Source organism: Chlorocebus sabaeus, chromosome 16 (assembly GCF_047675955.1).
Source record: "Chlorocebus sabaeus isolate Y175 chromosome 16, mChlSab1.0.hap1, whole genome shotgun sequence".
Taxonomy (NCBI): Eukaryota; Metazoa; Chordata; class Mammalia; order Primates; family Cercopithecidae; genus Chlorocebus; species Chlorocebus sabaeus.
In genome coordinates this window covers 18,751,694-18,769,069 of record NC_132919.1, presented here as the reverse complement: position 1 = coordinate 18,769,069, position 17,376 = coordinate 18,751,694, and the positions used below count along the sequence as shown (strand labels likewise).

General features: G+C 49.7%; 1 pseudogene; it reads right to left on the bottom strand.

Annotated features, from left to right (window-relative positions):
* Window positions 1–2,716: 2,716 nt before the first annotated feature.
* LOC119620349 (kynureninase-like) lies at window positions 2,717–11,112 on the bottom strand (annotated as a pseudogene).
* Window positions 11,113–17,376: the final 6,264 nt, after the last annotated feature.

Sequence of the window (17,376 nt, the reverse complement as noted above, 5' to 3'; positions counted from 1 at the left end):
TCCCAGGCACCCCACCCCCTCACCCCCCACGCCCACCCCCGACCCACACAATGAGATCTAATGAGACTCCTTAGATGTCATTGGCCAAAACCATGTCACATGGTCACTCCCAGCTGCAACAAAGGCTGAGAAGGTAATTAGTTTCTCTTTTCCAACCTCCACAGTGGAAAGCAGCAGGGAAGAGGGGAATTGGGAATGGCACACATGGGTCAGTCAGCTATTATAATAGTGTCTGCCACACCTTACCCCTCCGTCTTCTTCCAGCCCCTCCATTTCCCAGGACCTGCCCTCCAGCCACCCCTGACCTCCTCCTTCATCCAGTGGCCACCTGTTTCCATTTCTTTTGGGATATCAGAAGCTCACAACTCTGCAGGGGCTGCACTTCTGCAGGGTAGCAATCAGATGACACTGAGTAGAACTGCATCTTTTGGCCGGGCACGGTGGCTCAAGCCTGTAATCCCAGCACTTTGGGAGGCGGAGACGGGCGGATCACGAGGTCAGGAGATCGAGACCATCCTGGCTAACACGGTGAAACCCCGTCTCTACTAAAAAATACAAAAAAAAAACTAGCCGGGTGTGGTGGCAGGTGCCTGTAGTCCCAGCTACTCGGGAGGCTGAGGCAGGAGAATGGCGTAAACCCGGGAGGCGGAGCTTGCAATGAGCTGAGATCCGGCCACTGCACTCCAGTCTGGGTGACAGAGCGAGACTCCGTCTCAAAAAAAAAAAAAAAAAAAAAAGAACTGCATCTTTTTTTCTTCTTCTTTTTTTTATTTTTTTATTTTTTTTTTTGAGACAGAGTCTCACTCCATCACTCCAGTCTGCACACTAGCCTGGAGTGCAGTGGTGTGAACACTGTGGCCTCAAACCCCTGGGCCCAAGTGATCCTCCTACCTCAGCCTCCCAAGTGGCTGGGACTATAGGTGCATGCCACCATGCTCAGCTAATTTTTTTGTTTATTTTTTTGTAGAAACAGTGTCTCTTGCCAGGCGTATTGGCTCACGCCTGTAATTGCAGCACTTTGGGAGGCCAAGGCAGGCAGATCACAAGGTCAGGAGTTCGAGACCAGCCTGGCCAATATGGTGAAACCTCATCTCTTCTAAAAATACAAAAATTAGCCAGGTCTGGTGGTGGGCACCTGTAGTCCCAGCTACTTGGGAGACTGAGACAGGAGAATCATTTGAACTCAGGAGGTGGAGGTTGCAGTGAGCCGAGATCGCACCACTGCACTCCAACCTGAGTGACAGAGTGAGACTGTTTCAAAAAACAAAAGAAAAAGAGAAAAGAAAAAGAAACAGCATCTCTTACTTTGTTGCCCAGGCTGGTCTCAAACTACTGGTCTCAAGTGATCCACACACCTTGGACCCCTAAAGTGCTGAGATTACAGGTTTGAGCAGCGCACCTGACTTTCTATACTCAGATTCTAAAACACAAATCTCATCGTGTTCTGGCTCAAAATCACCCTTAATAATTGGCTCTTCTGGAGCCCCATTTCCCTATACTGCCTGTCTTTGAATATCTCACTGTTGTAACACTGAAACACTTAAAGAGTCTGCTCTCCTTTCTCTCTGGTTGCTTCTAGGGTCTCTTCTTTGACTTCGGTGTTCTATGTTTTCACTACAATATATCCGGGCATGAATTTCTTCCTACCTATCTTGCTTGGTTGGGATTCATTGGATCTCTAGAATCTATGCATTTGGTGGTGCTTATTAGATATGGAGAAAAAATGTCAGACTTTATGTTTTCAAATACTGCATTTGTCTCGTTTTCTCTTCTCTGTCTAGAACTACTACCTATGTTGTTAGATCTTCCTGTTGTATTCTCCCTGGCTCCTAACCACTTTTTTTGTTTGTTTTCTCCTCCTCCTCCTTCTCCTTCTCATCGTCTTCTTCTCTTTTTTCTTCTCCTTCTCCTTGCTACTGCTGCTGCTGCCACCTTCTCCTGCTCCTCCTCCTTCTTCAGTTTCTCAGAATTATTCTTTTCTTCCCCTATTTTCCATTTATTTTTCTTTCTAGGTTGAATTCTGGATAATTTCTTCAAATCTATCTTCCAGATTATGAATTCTTTATTCAGTTTTGTCTAAACTATCGTGTAAACTCTCCATTAAGTTGTTAATATGTTACAAGATGTCAAATTTCTAGAAGCTCCATTTATTTCTCCTTTGCATTTGCTTAGTTCTTCTCATTCCTCACCCTTTGCTCGTGTTGCTCCATCTTCTCCCACCTCTTCCCCTGGCAAATTCCTATACAACCCATTTCTTTCCATCCCCAGGGAGCTTTCCCTGACCTCCATGATGGACTGGGGCTTTCTTGGGCCCTTCAGTCCCTGGGACTCCTTTGTTACAGCGCTGATCACCTTCAGCGATGATTGGCTGGGTCTGGACCTGCCTTCCCCCTTAGACCTGTGCTTCTCATAAGCAGGGGCCATATCTGCATCCTCTCTCAGGGATAAGTGCAGGAGGTTTTCAATAAACTTGTATAAAATAAAAGCAATTTACTTAGCCCATCCATCACTCCTTAGTCTTATTTGTTTCATTTACTTACTTTATGTTTTTTCTGTAAAGTATATTACTTTACAGTAATGCAATCAATTATACTGCCAGCTACATGCAATCAATTATAAAATACTTTCAATAACTAAAAATTGAATAATGGTAAAAAAGAAAAAACAACACATCAATTTTCAGTATCATTTGCTTAAGTTGTTCTAGAAAACACTGCTAATTTTTTGTTTCTGCAGAGTGAAGTACAGAAGTGAGCAAATTGATAATTTTTTTTCTTTTTTTTGGAGACAGGGTCTCACTCTGTTGCCCAGGCTGGAGTGCAGTGGTGCCATCACAGCTCACTGCAGCCTTGATCTCCTGGTATCAAGGGATCCTCCTGCTTCAGCCTTCTGGGTAGCAGGGACTATAGGTGTGTGCCACCATGCCTGGCTAATTAAAAAATATATATATATATTTTTTTTGTAGAGACAGCGTCTCACTATGTTGCCCAGGCTGTTCTCAAACTCAAGTGATCCTCTGGCCTCAGCCTCCCAAAGTGGTGAGATTACAGGTGTGAGCCACTGTACCCAGCCCAGATTGATAAATTTATAAACATCATGGAAAGAATGATAGAAAGGAACTGGAGCCACTTGAATGCCATTTGGATTCCACTTATCATAAACCACTCCTCTTTTTTCTACCTCTTGGAAAACATCTTTCTTTGGAACAGAAAAATGTTAGTGTCATCTGGCAGCCCTGATCCTCCACATGGGATGGAGTAATGGTATTCACCATTGGCTTCTTAGGTGCTGCCTTATTTTTGCCATAGCAGTGCTAGATCAGGTATTCCGGATAACCAGTTAGCAGAATAGATTTTCTCCACAATGCTTTAATCGCTACCTGCCTAAAGATCTCTAAACTAGTGTGTAAGAAACAGACCAGCAAAATGGAAGGATTTGAAATTTGGAATCCGGCTGGGCGTGGTGGCTCACGCCTGTAATTCCAGCACTTTGGGAAGCAGAGGCGGGCAGATCACGAGGTCAGGCGACAGAGACCATCTTGGCTAACACGGTGAAACCCCGTCTACTAAAACTCCAAAAAAGTAGCCGGGCGTGGTGGTGGGCTCCTGTAGTCTCAGCTACTTGGGAGGCTGAGGCAGGAGAATGGCATGAACCTGGGAGGTGGAGCTTGCAGTGAGCCGAGATCGCGCCACCGCTCTCCAGCATGGGCGACAACGCGAGACTCCATCTCGGAAAAAAAAAAGAAAAAAAAAGAAATTTGGAATCCACTGACCCCAGGGATTAACTGCAGTTGGTTATCTATCTCAAATCTGGTGCTGAGTTCACAGCCAAACCAGCCCACCAGCACAGCTTTAATCATATGGGCATGCTTTTCATGGAAAAAGTACCTGCAAGACCTCCTGCTCCTGCGTTTAAATTATTGTGGGAACACCAGTGGGCAAAGTCAAGTCTGCCGTCATGTAAGTGGAGTTCAGTATTTCCAACTGTATGTGCTAGATCAAGCCAGCAAAATATCTCTTCACTTGTCCAGCTTTCGTGGTAGCAGGTATATTAAAGAGCTGCCCAGGGCCGGGCACGGTGGCTCACGCCTGTAATCCCAGCACTTTGGGAGGCCAAGGCGGGCGGATCACGAGGTCAGGAGATCGAGACCATCCTTGCAAACATGGTGAAACCCCGTCTCTACTGAAAATATAAAAAAATTAGCCAGGCGTGGTGGCGGGTGCCTGTAGTCCCAGCTTCTAGGGAGGCTGAGGCAGGAGAATGGTGTTAACCCGGGAGGCAGTGGAGCTTGCAGTGAGCCAAGATCATGCCACTGCACTCCAGCCTGGGCAACAGAGCGAGACTCCATCTCAAAAAAAAAAAAAAAAGAGCTGCCCAGTATAAAAACGCAGCCCACTCAACGGGATTGCTATAATTGAGCCTCTTCCCTTCTCAGTTGCTTCAGGGATATCCTTTATTCTTTTTTTTTCTTTTTTTCTTTTTTTTTTTTGAGACGGGGTCTTGCTCTGTAGCCCGGGCTGGACTGCAGTGGCCGGATCTCAGCTGACTGCAAGCTCCGCCTCCCGGGTTTACGCCATTCTCCTGCCTCAGCCTCCGGAGTAGCTGGGACTACAGGCGCCCACCACCTCGCCCGGCTAGTTTTTTGTATTTTTTAGTAGAGACGGGGTTTCACCGTGTTAGCCAGGATGGTCTCGATCTCCTGACCTCGTGATCCACCCATCTCGGCCTCCCAAAGTGCTGGGATTACAGGCTTGAGCCACCGCGCCCAGCCTATTTTTTTTTTTTCTGAGATGGAGTCTTGCTCTGTCACCCAGGCTGGAGTACAGTGATGTGATCTTGACTCACTGCAACCTCCACCTCCTGGGTTCAAGTGATTCTCCTGATTCAGCCTTCTGAGTGGCTGGGATTACAAGCCACATCACCACACCCAGCTAATTTTTTTGTATTTTTAGTAGAGACGGGGTTTCACCGTGTTGGCCAGGTTAGTCTCAAACTCCTGACCTCAAGTGATCCGCCCACCTTGGCCTCCCAAAGTGCCTCGATTACAGGTTTGAGCCACCAGAGCCCACCACGCCCAGCTGATATCCTTTATTCTTTTTTTTGGGGGGGGGATGAAGTCTCACTCTTGTCCCCCAAGGCTGGAGTGCAATGGGACAATCTCAGCTCACTGCAACTTCTGCCTCCCAGGTTCAAGCGATTCTCTTACCTCAGCCTCCAGAGTAGCTGGGATTACAGGCGCCTGCCACCATGCCCGGCTGATTTTTGTATTTTTAGTAGAGACAGGGTTTCATGGTGTTGGCCAAACTCCTGACCTCTGTTGATCCGCCCGCCTTGGCCTCTAAAGTGCTGGGATTACAGGCTTGAGCCACTGTGCCTGGCCAATATCCTTTATTCTTAAGGTTTCTTCTCCTCTCTTGGCTTTATAACCCCCACTTTCCTCAATGTTAACTCCATGGAGTTGTAGCTGTGACTCAATAGTCTAATGATTAAAAGAGAAAACTTTGGCTTCTATAAGAATTTTATACCATTTGGTATAGGCTGAAACAATAACTGGACTAAGACTGGGCACAGTGACTCACGCCTGTAATCCAAGGAGTTCAAGACTAGCCTGTGCAACATGGCAAGACCCCATCTCTATTTTAAAAATTACAAAAATTAGTCTGGCATGGTGGTGTGTGCCTGTAGTCCCAGCTACCTGGGAGGCTAAGATGGGAGGATCACCTGAGCCAGGGAAGTTGAGGCTGCAATGAGCTGTGATTGTGCTCCTGCACTCCAGCCTGGACAACATAGTGAGACCCTGGATAACAGTAGAAGATGTAGATTAACAGTCAGCACATTCACTAGGGCTATTTCTTTCTTGTGGGTTCCTACAGTCCTTCTGTAGGCCTACAATACTCTCATCTCTGTATCCCAAGGACGCTACCTTCTTCATGACCACAGGCTCCCATTTTGCCCCACTTAACTAGCTCTTCTTCAAGATCTGTTTTAACCATTTTTGGTTGAAGGCCAAGAGAATGTTCCAGGAAATAGATGGCATTTTCATCCTTATTCACTAAAGATAAATCAACTGGAGGCAGATCCTGCATTTTGGGGACATAAAAATACTCCCCACCTGGGCACGGTGGTTGTAGCCTGTAATCGGAGCACTTTAGGAGGCCGAGGTGGAAGGACCACTTGAGGCCAGGAGTTTGAGAGCAGCCTGGGCAACAAAGCGAGACCCTCTCTCTAGAAAAAATTAAAAAATTAGCCGGGCATAGTGGGGCAAGCCTGTGATCCCAGTTACTCAGGAGGCTGAGGTAGGAGAATCCCTTGAGCCCAGGAGTTCCAGGCTGCAATGAGTCAAGATCGCATCACTGCAGTCAGCCTGGGTGACGGAGTGAGGCCCTGTCTCAAAAAAAATTAAAAACAAACAAAAGCTCCCTGAAGTGCCTTAGCCTATGTTCCTGAACTAGGTAGAAAGTGTCCCTGTCATATGCTGGGCGGCATTTGAGTTCAACCACCATGCTTTGCACTGCGACAACTGACAAATTGTTCTCAGCTAGAATTCTGATGCGGTCCTCAGCTCCCAGAACCCCTCAAGAAACTTCTCAAGCATTCTTTACAAATGTATAGGCCAGACCACCTCAAACGCCAGTGCCTCCACTTAGGGCTCCTTCCCCTAAGTAACTCTGCTCTTCAGACTCAGGTAAACAAACACTTGCTTCCATGTACTTGCTTTTAACTTCATTAATTCGCTTCCCCATCTGTAAATTAATTTCCTTATTCACTCATTTATTCATTATTCACTCGATACATCTTTTCTTTTCTTTTTTTTCTTTTTATTTTTTTAGAGATGGAGTTTTGCTCTGTCACCCAGGCTGGAATGCAGGGATGTGATCTCGGCTCACTGCAACCTCTGCCTCCTGGGTTCAAGCCATTCTCCTGCCTCAGCCTCCCAAGTAGCTGGGACTACAGGCGGACGCCGCCATGCCTAGCTAATTTCTTTTGTATTTTAGTAGAGACGGGAGTTTCACTGTGTTGCCCAGACTGGTCTTGAACTCCTGAGCTCAGGCAATCCATCTGCCTTGGTCTCCCAAAGTGCTAGGATTACAGGCATGAGCCACAGTGCCCAGCCTCTTGCTCTGTTGCCAGGCTGGAGTGCAGTGGCACAATCTCGGCTCACTGCAAGCTCTGCCTCCGGGTTCAAGTGATTCTCCTGCCTCAGCCTCCCAAGTAGCTGGAACTACCGGCGCTCACTACCACGCCCGGCTAATTTTTTTGTATTTTTTTAGTAGATATGGGGTTTCACCATGTTGGCCAGGATGGTCTTGATCTCTTGATCTCATGATACACCTGCCTTGGCCTCACAAAGTGCTGGGATTACAGGCATGAGCCACCGCGCCCGGCCTTGATACGTTTTTTCTAAGCACAACATAGGTTGATGCCAGTAGATATGGGATGAACTAATGAGTGACTGAGGCAATCTGCTGTGAGAAATTCTAACAGCCAGGAAGGCTTCAAGTTAGGGTAACACTGGTGCAGGGTCTGGAAGGAGGAAAGCTGGGGAAAAGATTATGCTGGTATCCCACAGCAATGTGAAGAGGGACCCGGGGGGAGGTCACCAGCCCGTGGGACCTGGATGCTCCCCAGCATATGAATAGTGCATCTTCTTCCTCTCTTTGCCATACCTGTCAGGAAGCTCAGAGCTCAGTTTGGTGCAAAGGTAGCAACTGTTGTTTGCCAGAGATTTTGTAGTTATCTCTGTTTTGTTGCCCAAAATTTTTGACCTTTACATTATCTATGTCTCTTATGGAAAACTTGAAATTGATGGAGTAAAATTAATAATAAAGACCTGATTCTCAGTAAGTGATGGATTCAGGACGTAAATGCAGCTCAGAGTCCAAGTGTTGTACAGTGATGTCAGGCTTGTATTAGCTATCACTGCAATAATGCCACATAACAAACAACCCCAAAACTCAAGTGGCTTAGAACAATCATTGAATTCCCCCTTATGCATCTACAGGTTAGCTGAGGGTCAGCTGGTCTTGGCTGGGTGGCTCTGCCTCAGGCTAGGCTGGGATACAGGCTCTAGGCTGGGCTCTGGCTGTTCCATGTGTCTCTTGGTGGGGCGAGGCTGAAGGGCCGGCAGCCATGCAGGGGGACAATCTTCTCATAGCAGAAGCACAAGAAGACAGCCCCACTGTGGAAGTGCACCTCAAGCCTTTGGTCTTGTTATTCTGCTGCCATCCCTTTGACCAAAGCAAGTTACATGGCTGAGCCCAGAGTCCACAGACAGGGAGTGCACTCTGCCCACCTAGAGGCCGTGGCCAGGGTGAGGGTCAATGCCACATGCCATTTGCATCATCCAGTCTGGTCCCCACCCCTGTTTCTCAGATGGGTACCCCAGGTGGATCAGCATGGGACCAGGCAGGGTGCCTTGACTTCCCATTCCCTTTCTTTTTTTTCTTTTTTGAGATGGAGTCTCGCTCTGTCGCCCAGGCTGGAGTGCAGTGGCCGGATCTCGGCTCACTGCAAGCTCCACCTCCCAGGTTTACGCCATTCTCCTGCCTCAGCCTCCCAAGTAGCTGGGACTACAGGCACCCGCCACCTCACCCAGCTAGTTTTTTGTATTTTTTTAGTAGAGACGGGGTTTCACCATGTTAGCCAGGATGGTCTCGATCTCCTGACCTCGTGATACGCCCGTCTCGGCCTCCCAAAGTGCTGGGATTACAGGCTTGAGCCACTGCGCCCGGCCCCCATTCCCTTTCCACATCCCCGAGCAGGATCTCACATCACCTGACTGATCCCTCTGGGGTGGGACCAATTCTGGAAATGGCAGTTGCCGATGGAAAAACCTAGACTTCAGAATCACAAAGACCTGGGTTCTCTCTGTGCTCCCCAAAGCCAGCAGTGAGTCCTCGAGCAAGTCCCACACTACAAAGGAGGAAACTGAGGTTCAGCGGGGTTTAGCGACACATAGTAAGTGCTCCATCAAAAGCGGCCATTCAGGCTGGGCGTGTTGGCTCATGCCTGTAATCCCAGTAATTTGGGAGGCCGAGGTGGGTGGATCACTTGAGCTTAGGAGTTCAAGACCATGGTAACATGGTGAAACCCCATCTCTACAAAATAAAAAACTAGGCAGGCATGGCAGTGTGCACCTGTAGTCCCAGCTACTCAGGAGGCTGAAGTGGGAGGATCACTTGAGCCCAGGAGATTGAGGCTGCAATGAGCTATGATAGCACCACTGCACGCTAGTCTGGGCGACAGAGTGAGACCCTGTATCAAAAAACAAACACCCGGGCGAGGTGGCTCAGGCCTGTAATCTTAGCACTTTGGGAGGCTGAAGTGGGTGGATTACTCAAGGTCAGGAGTTTGAAACCAGCCTGGCCAACATGGTGAAACCCTGTCTCTAGTAAAAAAAAAAAAATACAAAAATATTAACCGGGCGAGATGGCGGGTGCCTGTAATGCCAGCTACTCAGGAGGCTGAGGCAGGAGAATCGCTTGAACCCAGGAGGCAGAGGTTGTAGTGAGCCGCGATAGCCCCACTGCTCTCCAGCCTGGGTGATAGAGCGAGACTCTGTCTCAAAAACACCCAGTCCCCATTCACCCAGTATCCATCTACCCAGTCCCCATCCACCCAGTCCCCATCCACCCGGTATCCACCCGCCCAGTCCCCATCCACCCGGTATCCACCCGCCCAGTCCCCATCCACCCGGTATCCATCCGCCCAGTCCCCATCCACCCGGTCCCCATCCGCCCGGTATCCATCCGCCCGGTCCCCATCCGCCCGGTATCCATCCGCCCGGTCCCCATCCGCCCGGTATCCATCCGCCCGGTATCCATCCGCCCGGTCCCCATCCGCCCGGTATCCATCCGCCCGGTCCCCATCCGCCCGGTATCCATCCGCCCGGTCCCCATCCGTCCGGTATCCATCCGCCCGGTCCCCATCCGTCCGGTATCCATCCGCCCGGTCCCCATCCTCCCGGTCCCCATCCACCCGATATCCATCCACCCAGTATCCATCTACCCAGTTCCCATGCACCCTCACCTGGCTCTGGTCTCCAGTCTCTCAGATTAAGGTCACTTCACCTTCTCTGCACTGCAGCGGCCAGTGCAGGCAGTCCCCCCAGCCCCCCAGCTTGACCTCTGACCTTCCAGGACTCCAGGTTCCAACTCCAGCAGGTTAACAGTGCCGGTAATTGTGCTATCATTGCGCCTCCATGGGGTGCGGGGAGCGGGATGTGTGGGCCCTTGAAAGCTCCCTAGCAAAGGATGAACCCCACAGTCCAGGGTCCTCTGCACAGTGCTCACAGCAGGATAGAGGAACATTGGGGGAAGAAGGTGGGCAGCCCCCAGTGTAGAAGACACCAACATCCCCCACCCATGTCCTGTTCTGAGGCTGGGAAGAGGCCTGACCTACCCCTCCTCCTCTAGTGAGCCTTTCCTGGCTGACCAGGAGGCAGCTCTGTACAAGGGCTCCAGCCCAGGGCTGTGGGTAAGGGAGACCATGGGCCGACCACACCCCCTCTGGGTCTCTTGTTCCCTTCATAACTGGAGGACGGATGGCAGCAGCACTCAGGAAAGGCTCCGTGCTGATGCACCCGGGAAGTGCTGTGCTGCACAGGCCCAGTGACTGGACAGGACTATGGGAGCCCACCCAGCCCCTTCCTCCCTGTCTTAGTGTCTTAGTGTGTTTCGTGTTGCTCTAACAGAATATCTGAGACTAGGGGATTTACTTATTTGTTTGTTTTTTAGACACGGTCTTGCTCTGTCACCCAGGCTGGAGTGCAGTGGCTGCTTCAGCTCACTGCAGCCTCCACTTCTTGTGCTCACATGATCCTTCCACCTCAGCCTCCAGAGTAGCTGGGACTACAAGTGTATGCCACCACATCTGGCTAATTTTTAAACTTTTTGTAGAGATCGTATCTCACTATGTTGCCCAGGCTGGTCTCGAACTCCTAGCCTCAAGCAATCCTCTCACCTTGGCCTCCCAAGGTGCTGGGATACCACGCCTGGGCGTAATTAAAGTTCAGCAGAAGTACCTCCTTTACCCCTCCATCTGTGCCCGAAGACTCACCAAGGCCAGTGCTGCAGCACTCCAGGCAGCCATGCACATGCCCTGGCCGACCATCGTCCCCTGACCAAGATGCATACTGAAAAGATCCAGAGGCCGGCTCTGGGTCTTCACACATGCTGTTCCCTCCGCCTGCAACACACTTCGCTATCTCAAAGGCCACCTCCCATTTATTTTTCAGCATACAGTTAAAAAATAAACTCCTGGGAAACCTGCTTTCTTCCAGTTGGAAAAGTTCTCCTGCAGGTTCCCACAGCCTTCCTGCCTCAGTCTCCTCCCCATCCTGTCGCCCCACCACCCCACCACCCCACTACCCGCCGCTCCCTCTTTCTCCCCCGGCTCAGCCCTACTGGTGCCTCCTTGCGCCCGGACACGTGTAGACAGCGCTCTCTGCTGGCAACTCTCAGCTAGCAGCTCAGCCTCGCCCGCCTGGGTCCCAGCTCTGCCCCAGGCTCAGGTCGAGGGCCCTGGGGGTCCAAATGAGGCCAGAATCCAGGAAAGAGTCACCCAGAGAGGAGCCTCGGTCTCGGAGCCACAGACCCTGCTCACATCCCTGTCCTGATTTCTAATTTTCATGTGACCTCGAGCAAATCATCCTCCTTCCCTGAGATTCAGTTTCCCCTTCTGCAAAATGTATACTCCACAACTCTTTCCTGAGTACTTACGGTGTGCTACATACTGAGTTGGGCACCGGAGATATAGCAGGGACAAGGATGAGCAAAGTCACTGCCTCAGGAAGCTGACACAGAGGGACAGGCAGTAAACAATAAACACAACGCGGAAAGTCCGTTGTCTAGCACAGGGTGAGTGCCTATTAAAAAGATGAAGCCGAACCTGGCGCGGTGGCTCACGCCTGTAATCCCAGCACTTTGGGAGGTCGAGACAGTCGGATCACCTGAGGTCAGGAGTTTGAGACCAGCCTGACCAACACTGAGAAACTCCGTCTCTACCAAAAATACAAAACGAGTCAGGCATGGTGGTGCATGCCTGCAATCCCAGCTCCTCGGGAGGCTGAGGCAGGAGAATCACTTGAACCCGGGAGGCAGAGGTTGTGGTGAGCTGAGATCATGCCATTGCACTCCAGCCTGGGCAACAAGAGTGAAACTCCGCCAAAAAAAAAAAAAAAAAACAAAAAAACAAAAAAACAAAAAGCCAGGCGTGGTGGCTCACATCTGTAATCCTAGCACTTTGGGAGGCTGAGGCGGGCGGCTCACCTGAGGTCAGGAGTTGGAGACCGGTCAGGCCAACATGTTGAAACCCTGTCTCTACTAAAAATACAAAAAATAACCAGGCATGGTGGTGGGCGCCTGTAGTCCCAGCTACTTGGGAGGCTGAGGTAGGAGAATGGCTTGAACCCGGGAGGCAGAGGTTGCAGTGAGTCAAGATCGTGCCACTGCACTCTAGTCTGGGTGACAGACCAATACTTCATCTCAAAAAACAAAACAAAACAAAACAAAAGAAGTGAAGCTGGAGGGGCCGATGTGTGTTGCAAGAGGCTAGGGGAGGCCTCATGGGGAGGTGGGAACATTGATGCCCCCACAGCATGCTCTCGTGGCCATGCAAACGACATGAACGCCCAGCACCCTCCCCCCTCCCTCGTGTGCTCTCCTTGGACCACCTCCATCCTACTTACTGTGTTTATCATCTGCCTGCCCAGGAGAAAGTTGGCCTGTTAGTGCAGGGATTTTTGTCTGTCTGCTTCCATGGGTAGCCCCAGCACTGAGAACAGTGCCTTGCATACAGTAGGTACCCACTGGGTGCTGGTTTATCAATTTTTGAGCTAACCATGAGGCAGGACGGTGCCTCTTACTCAGTCGCCCACGCCTCATGGTGCCTCTCACTCGGCCGCCCACTCCTCTATCAACTCCTCCAAAGCCCGCGCTTGTGATCAAATAGGGGACACCTGGGAGGCCATGGGAACCTGGAGGAGCCTGACAGACTCTGGGGTGTGTGCCAAGAGGCTTCCTGGAGGAGGCAGTGCACACCGATGTGAGACTTGAAAAGTGGGAATGACAAGGAGGGAGGGTGTTCAAGGCAGAAGGAGCAGCAATGAAAGGCGTGAGGCCTGGAGATTCTTCAAGTGATTCAAGGTATTTGGAGAAGAAAGGGCAGGTGGGAGGGATGACCAGGTCAGAGAAAGACTTGAGGACCAGGCCAAGGGGCTTGGATATCATTCTGGGGCTTGGAGAGGCACTGCGGCCTAATGTGAACACGTGGGCCCTGAGTGGTGTCCACCTGCTACTCGGGAGGCTGAGGTGAGAGGATCACTTGAGCCCAAGAGTTTGAGGTTGAAGTGAGCCATGATTGCACCACTGCACTCCAGGCTGGGTAACAGAGTGACACCCTGTCTCAAGAATAAAATGAATAAGTACTTAATTGACACTTCAAATTTCATTCTATTTTTCTTTTTTTCTTTTTTTTTTTTTTTTTTGAGATGGAGTCTCGCTCAGTCGCCGGGGCTGGAGTGCAGTGGTGCCATCTTGGCTCACTGCAAGCTCCGCCTCCTGGGTTCACGCCATTCTCCTGCCTCAGCCTCCCGAGTGGCTGGGACTACAGGCATCCGCCACCTCGCCCAGCTAATTTTTTGCATTTTTAGTAGAGACGGGGTTTCACCGTGTTAGCCAGGATGGTCTTGATCTCCTGACCTCGTGATCCGCCCGCCTCGGCCTCCCAAAGTGCTGGGATTACAGGCGTGAGCCACCGCGCCCGGTTATTTTTCTTTTTAATAACACTTTATCTATTTATAGAACAATTTTACATTTTATTAAGCCCCACTTTCCAGGTGTGAATTCTGCTCTGTTGCTTGCTGGCAATGAGATGTTAAGTTGCTCAGGCTCTCTGTGCCTTGGTTTCCCCATATGTAAAATGGACCTAAAGATATTTCAGAGGGTTGTTGTTGAGAAGTGAGTTAGTACATCTGGAACATGTATCATATCCAGTAGGCGCTTAATTAATGGTAGCTGTGATTATTACATTCCTGTTTATTTTCCTGTACAGTAAGAGGAAATGTGAGTGAATAATTGGAATAATGGCCATCATTAAAGTTAGTGTTTACCCAGCTCTTCCTGTCTTGGTTTGAGTTCTCCTAAAACAGGCCGGGCACGGTGGCTCACGCCTGTAATCCCAGCACTTTGGGAGGCCGAGGCAGATGGATCATGAGGTCAGGAGATCAAGACCGTCCTGGCCAACATAGTGAAACCCTGTTTCTACTAAAAAATACAAAAAATTAGCTAGGCATGGTAGCACGTGCCTGTAGTCCCAGCTACTCGGGAGGCTGAGGCAGGAAAATTGCTTGAACCCAGGAGGCGGAGGTTGCAGTGAGTCAAGATTGCGTCACTGCACTCCAGCCCGGGTTACAGGGCAAGACTACGTCTCAAAAAAAAAAAAAAAAGACCCTGAGACAAGAACTTTGGTACTGGGAGTTTCTTTGGGAGGTGACCCTACGAGGCACCAGAGCAGGCGTGTGGGGAAGAGAGATCAAGGGGGGAAAGCCAAGAAGGAGCAGGTCACCGCTGCAGGCAGCAGAGGCTCAGTGCCTCTGGGCGGGCACAGCTCGGAAGTGTCCCAACAAGGGCTGGAGAGGGTGGCACTCGTCCTCATTGTTCCTTTGCCCTTTGCCCAGGCTGAGCATTCTCTTGAAGCCAGAGAAAGTCTGCAGGGTTGCTGAACATATCAGATAAAAATACGAGATTCCCACTTAAATTAGAAAACAATGAATGATTATTTTTTTTGGTATGAGAATGTCCCATGTTATTTGGGGCATACTTATACTAAATAATTTTTCAGGCTGGGCGCAGTGGCTCACGCCTGTAATCCCAGCACTTTGGGAGGCCGAGGTGGGCAGATCACGAGGTCAGGAGTTCGAGACCAGCCTGGCCAATATGGTGAAACCCTGTCTCTACTAAAAATATAAAAATTATCTGGGAGTGGTGGCGCTCACCTGTAGTCCCAGCTACTTGGGAGGCTGAGGCAGGAGAATGGCGTGAACCCGGGAGGCAGAGCTTTCAGTGAGCCCAGATTGCGCCACCGCACTCCAGCCTGGGTGACAGAGCGAAACTCCATCTCAAAAAAAAAAAAACAAAAAACAACTTATTTTTAATTTGCAAATTAAATCTGAACATGCACAAAAGTGGAAGGTATGAGCCCCCACTACCACCACTCAGCCTCGATCCCCACCTGTTTTTATACTTCTTGCCTCTACCCACATTTGAGTGCTTTAAAACATAAAACGAAATAGATGGAAAAACATAGAATAGAAAATATCAGAAAAGGAAGAATGTTACTTGTGAAAAATTGTATCTACTGAGTTGGAATATGAAACATGTTTGCAAAACTGTCCTCACACTTTGCTAAAATACACTTTGCTAGAACAAAACACTGATCCTGCACAGCCTCTGTGGGGAAGCATCCAACAGCATTTAATAACATTGTTTTGTTTTCATCCTATTCACTTTGTTATTGGCTATGAAAGTGACAAAATTTCCACTTAAGAGTAGCACTAGATAAGGTCCCCCTTTAAGTACAAGTATTGACCAGGTGTGGCCGCTCACGCCTGTAATCCCAGGAACTCTGGGAGGCTGAGGCAGGAGGATGGCTTGAGTCCAAAAGTTTAAGACCAGCCTCGGCAACATACCAAGACCCCGTGTCTCTACAAAAAATACATCAATTAGCTGGGAGTGGTGGCACAAGCCTGTAGTCCCAGCTACTCGGGAGGCTGAGGCAGAGGATTGCTTGAGCCCAGGAGGCGGAGGTTGCAGTGAACCGAGATTGCACCACTGCAGTCCAGCCTGGGGGACAGAGTGAGACCCTATCTCAACAAACAAACAAACACCCCCCCATCTATTTATAGAACAATTTTAAGTTTTATTAGGTAGTTATAGTTGAGGGAGGGTGTGGTGAAAACACGAGAGTGGCCTCAGCCCAGTCCCACCACAGTCTGCGGAGCCGCTGTCTGTCCCGGCTCCTGGCCGGTCTGCGGCAGATCCCGTCATTTCTGCCTCGGTCTCTGCGTCTATGGGTACCGGTGCGTGGGTGGGTGAGTCTCTCTCTTGCGTTCTGTGTCTGTGTGGCCTGGGCGCTGGCGGGTGTGGAGTGGCCCTGCCTCAGGCCGTCCTTAGCACATCCCCCGCGAGGACCCCTCATTCGCTTCTGGGACCGGAGGGCGGCTGTAGTTCCGGGAGCCGCCGCAAGAGGGCAGAGGGGGCCATAGGATGGAGCGCTGCCCGTTGGGGCTGCCTTGGGATGAGACTAAGAAACCCGGCAGCCCTGGGAGGAACCGCACTCCCAGCGCCCCAGACACAAATTCGAACCCGGGCTCCATTCCTGGGTTAAGGCTCTTAATCCTACCACCTTCAAAATGGGTTACTGTAAGCATTAAAGAATGTGAATATAAGGTACCTAGTTTGTGAACCTGTTTTTCCCCCCTTTGGTTGGGGAACTGTGGACCTCCCACAGGGGCTGCGACCATTTAATAAGTCATACAATTTCAGGAATTTTTATTTCCCTAGTGCCTGGTACTGAGAGCAGTGAGCAAGGGAATGACATGATTAGAAAATGAAATAGAAGGAAAAGGAGGAGGGGTAGTGGAAGAGGAGGGGGAAGAGGAAAAAGAATATGATAAAATGCACTTAAAAAAATCCAGGGGCCAGACATGGTGGCTCACACCTGTAATTCCAGCGCTTCGGGATGCTGAGGTGGAAGGATTACTTGAAGCCAGGAGATCAAGACCAGCCTGGGCAACATAGTGAAATCCTGCCTCTACAATAAATAAATAAATAAATAAATAAGTCAGGTATGGTGTTGAGCACCTCTGGTCTCAGCTACTTGGGAGGCTGAGATGGGAGGATGACTTGAGCCCAGGAGTTTGAGGCTGCAGTAGGCAGTGATCATGCCACTGCACTCCAGCCTGGGTGACAGAGCAAGACTCTTATCTCTGAAAATACAAACAAATGAACAAACAATTATCCTACCTCTCATTAATAACTACACTGGGTTTTTGGGTTTTCATATATGGATTTGTGGTCTTTTTCTCACAACAAACTCCAACATCCAAATATAAATTTATGAATATTTGCTCACAAATTCAGAAGTGCAAGAAATGTCACACTACTTCATTAAATTAAAAAAAAAATTTTTTTTAAGCACTTGTTTCATAAACATGCTCAACAGAAAAATTCCAAGCCACTTAGAAAGTATACAGAAAAGGCCGGGCGCGGTGGCTTACGCCTGTCATCCCAGCACTTTGGCAGGCCGAGGTGGGCGGATCACGAGGTCAGGAGATCGAGACCATTCTGGCTAACACAGTGAAATACCAGCTCTACT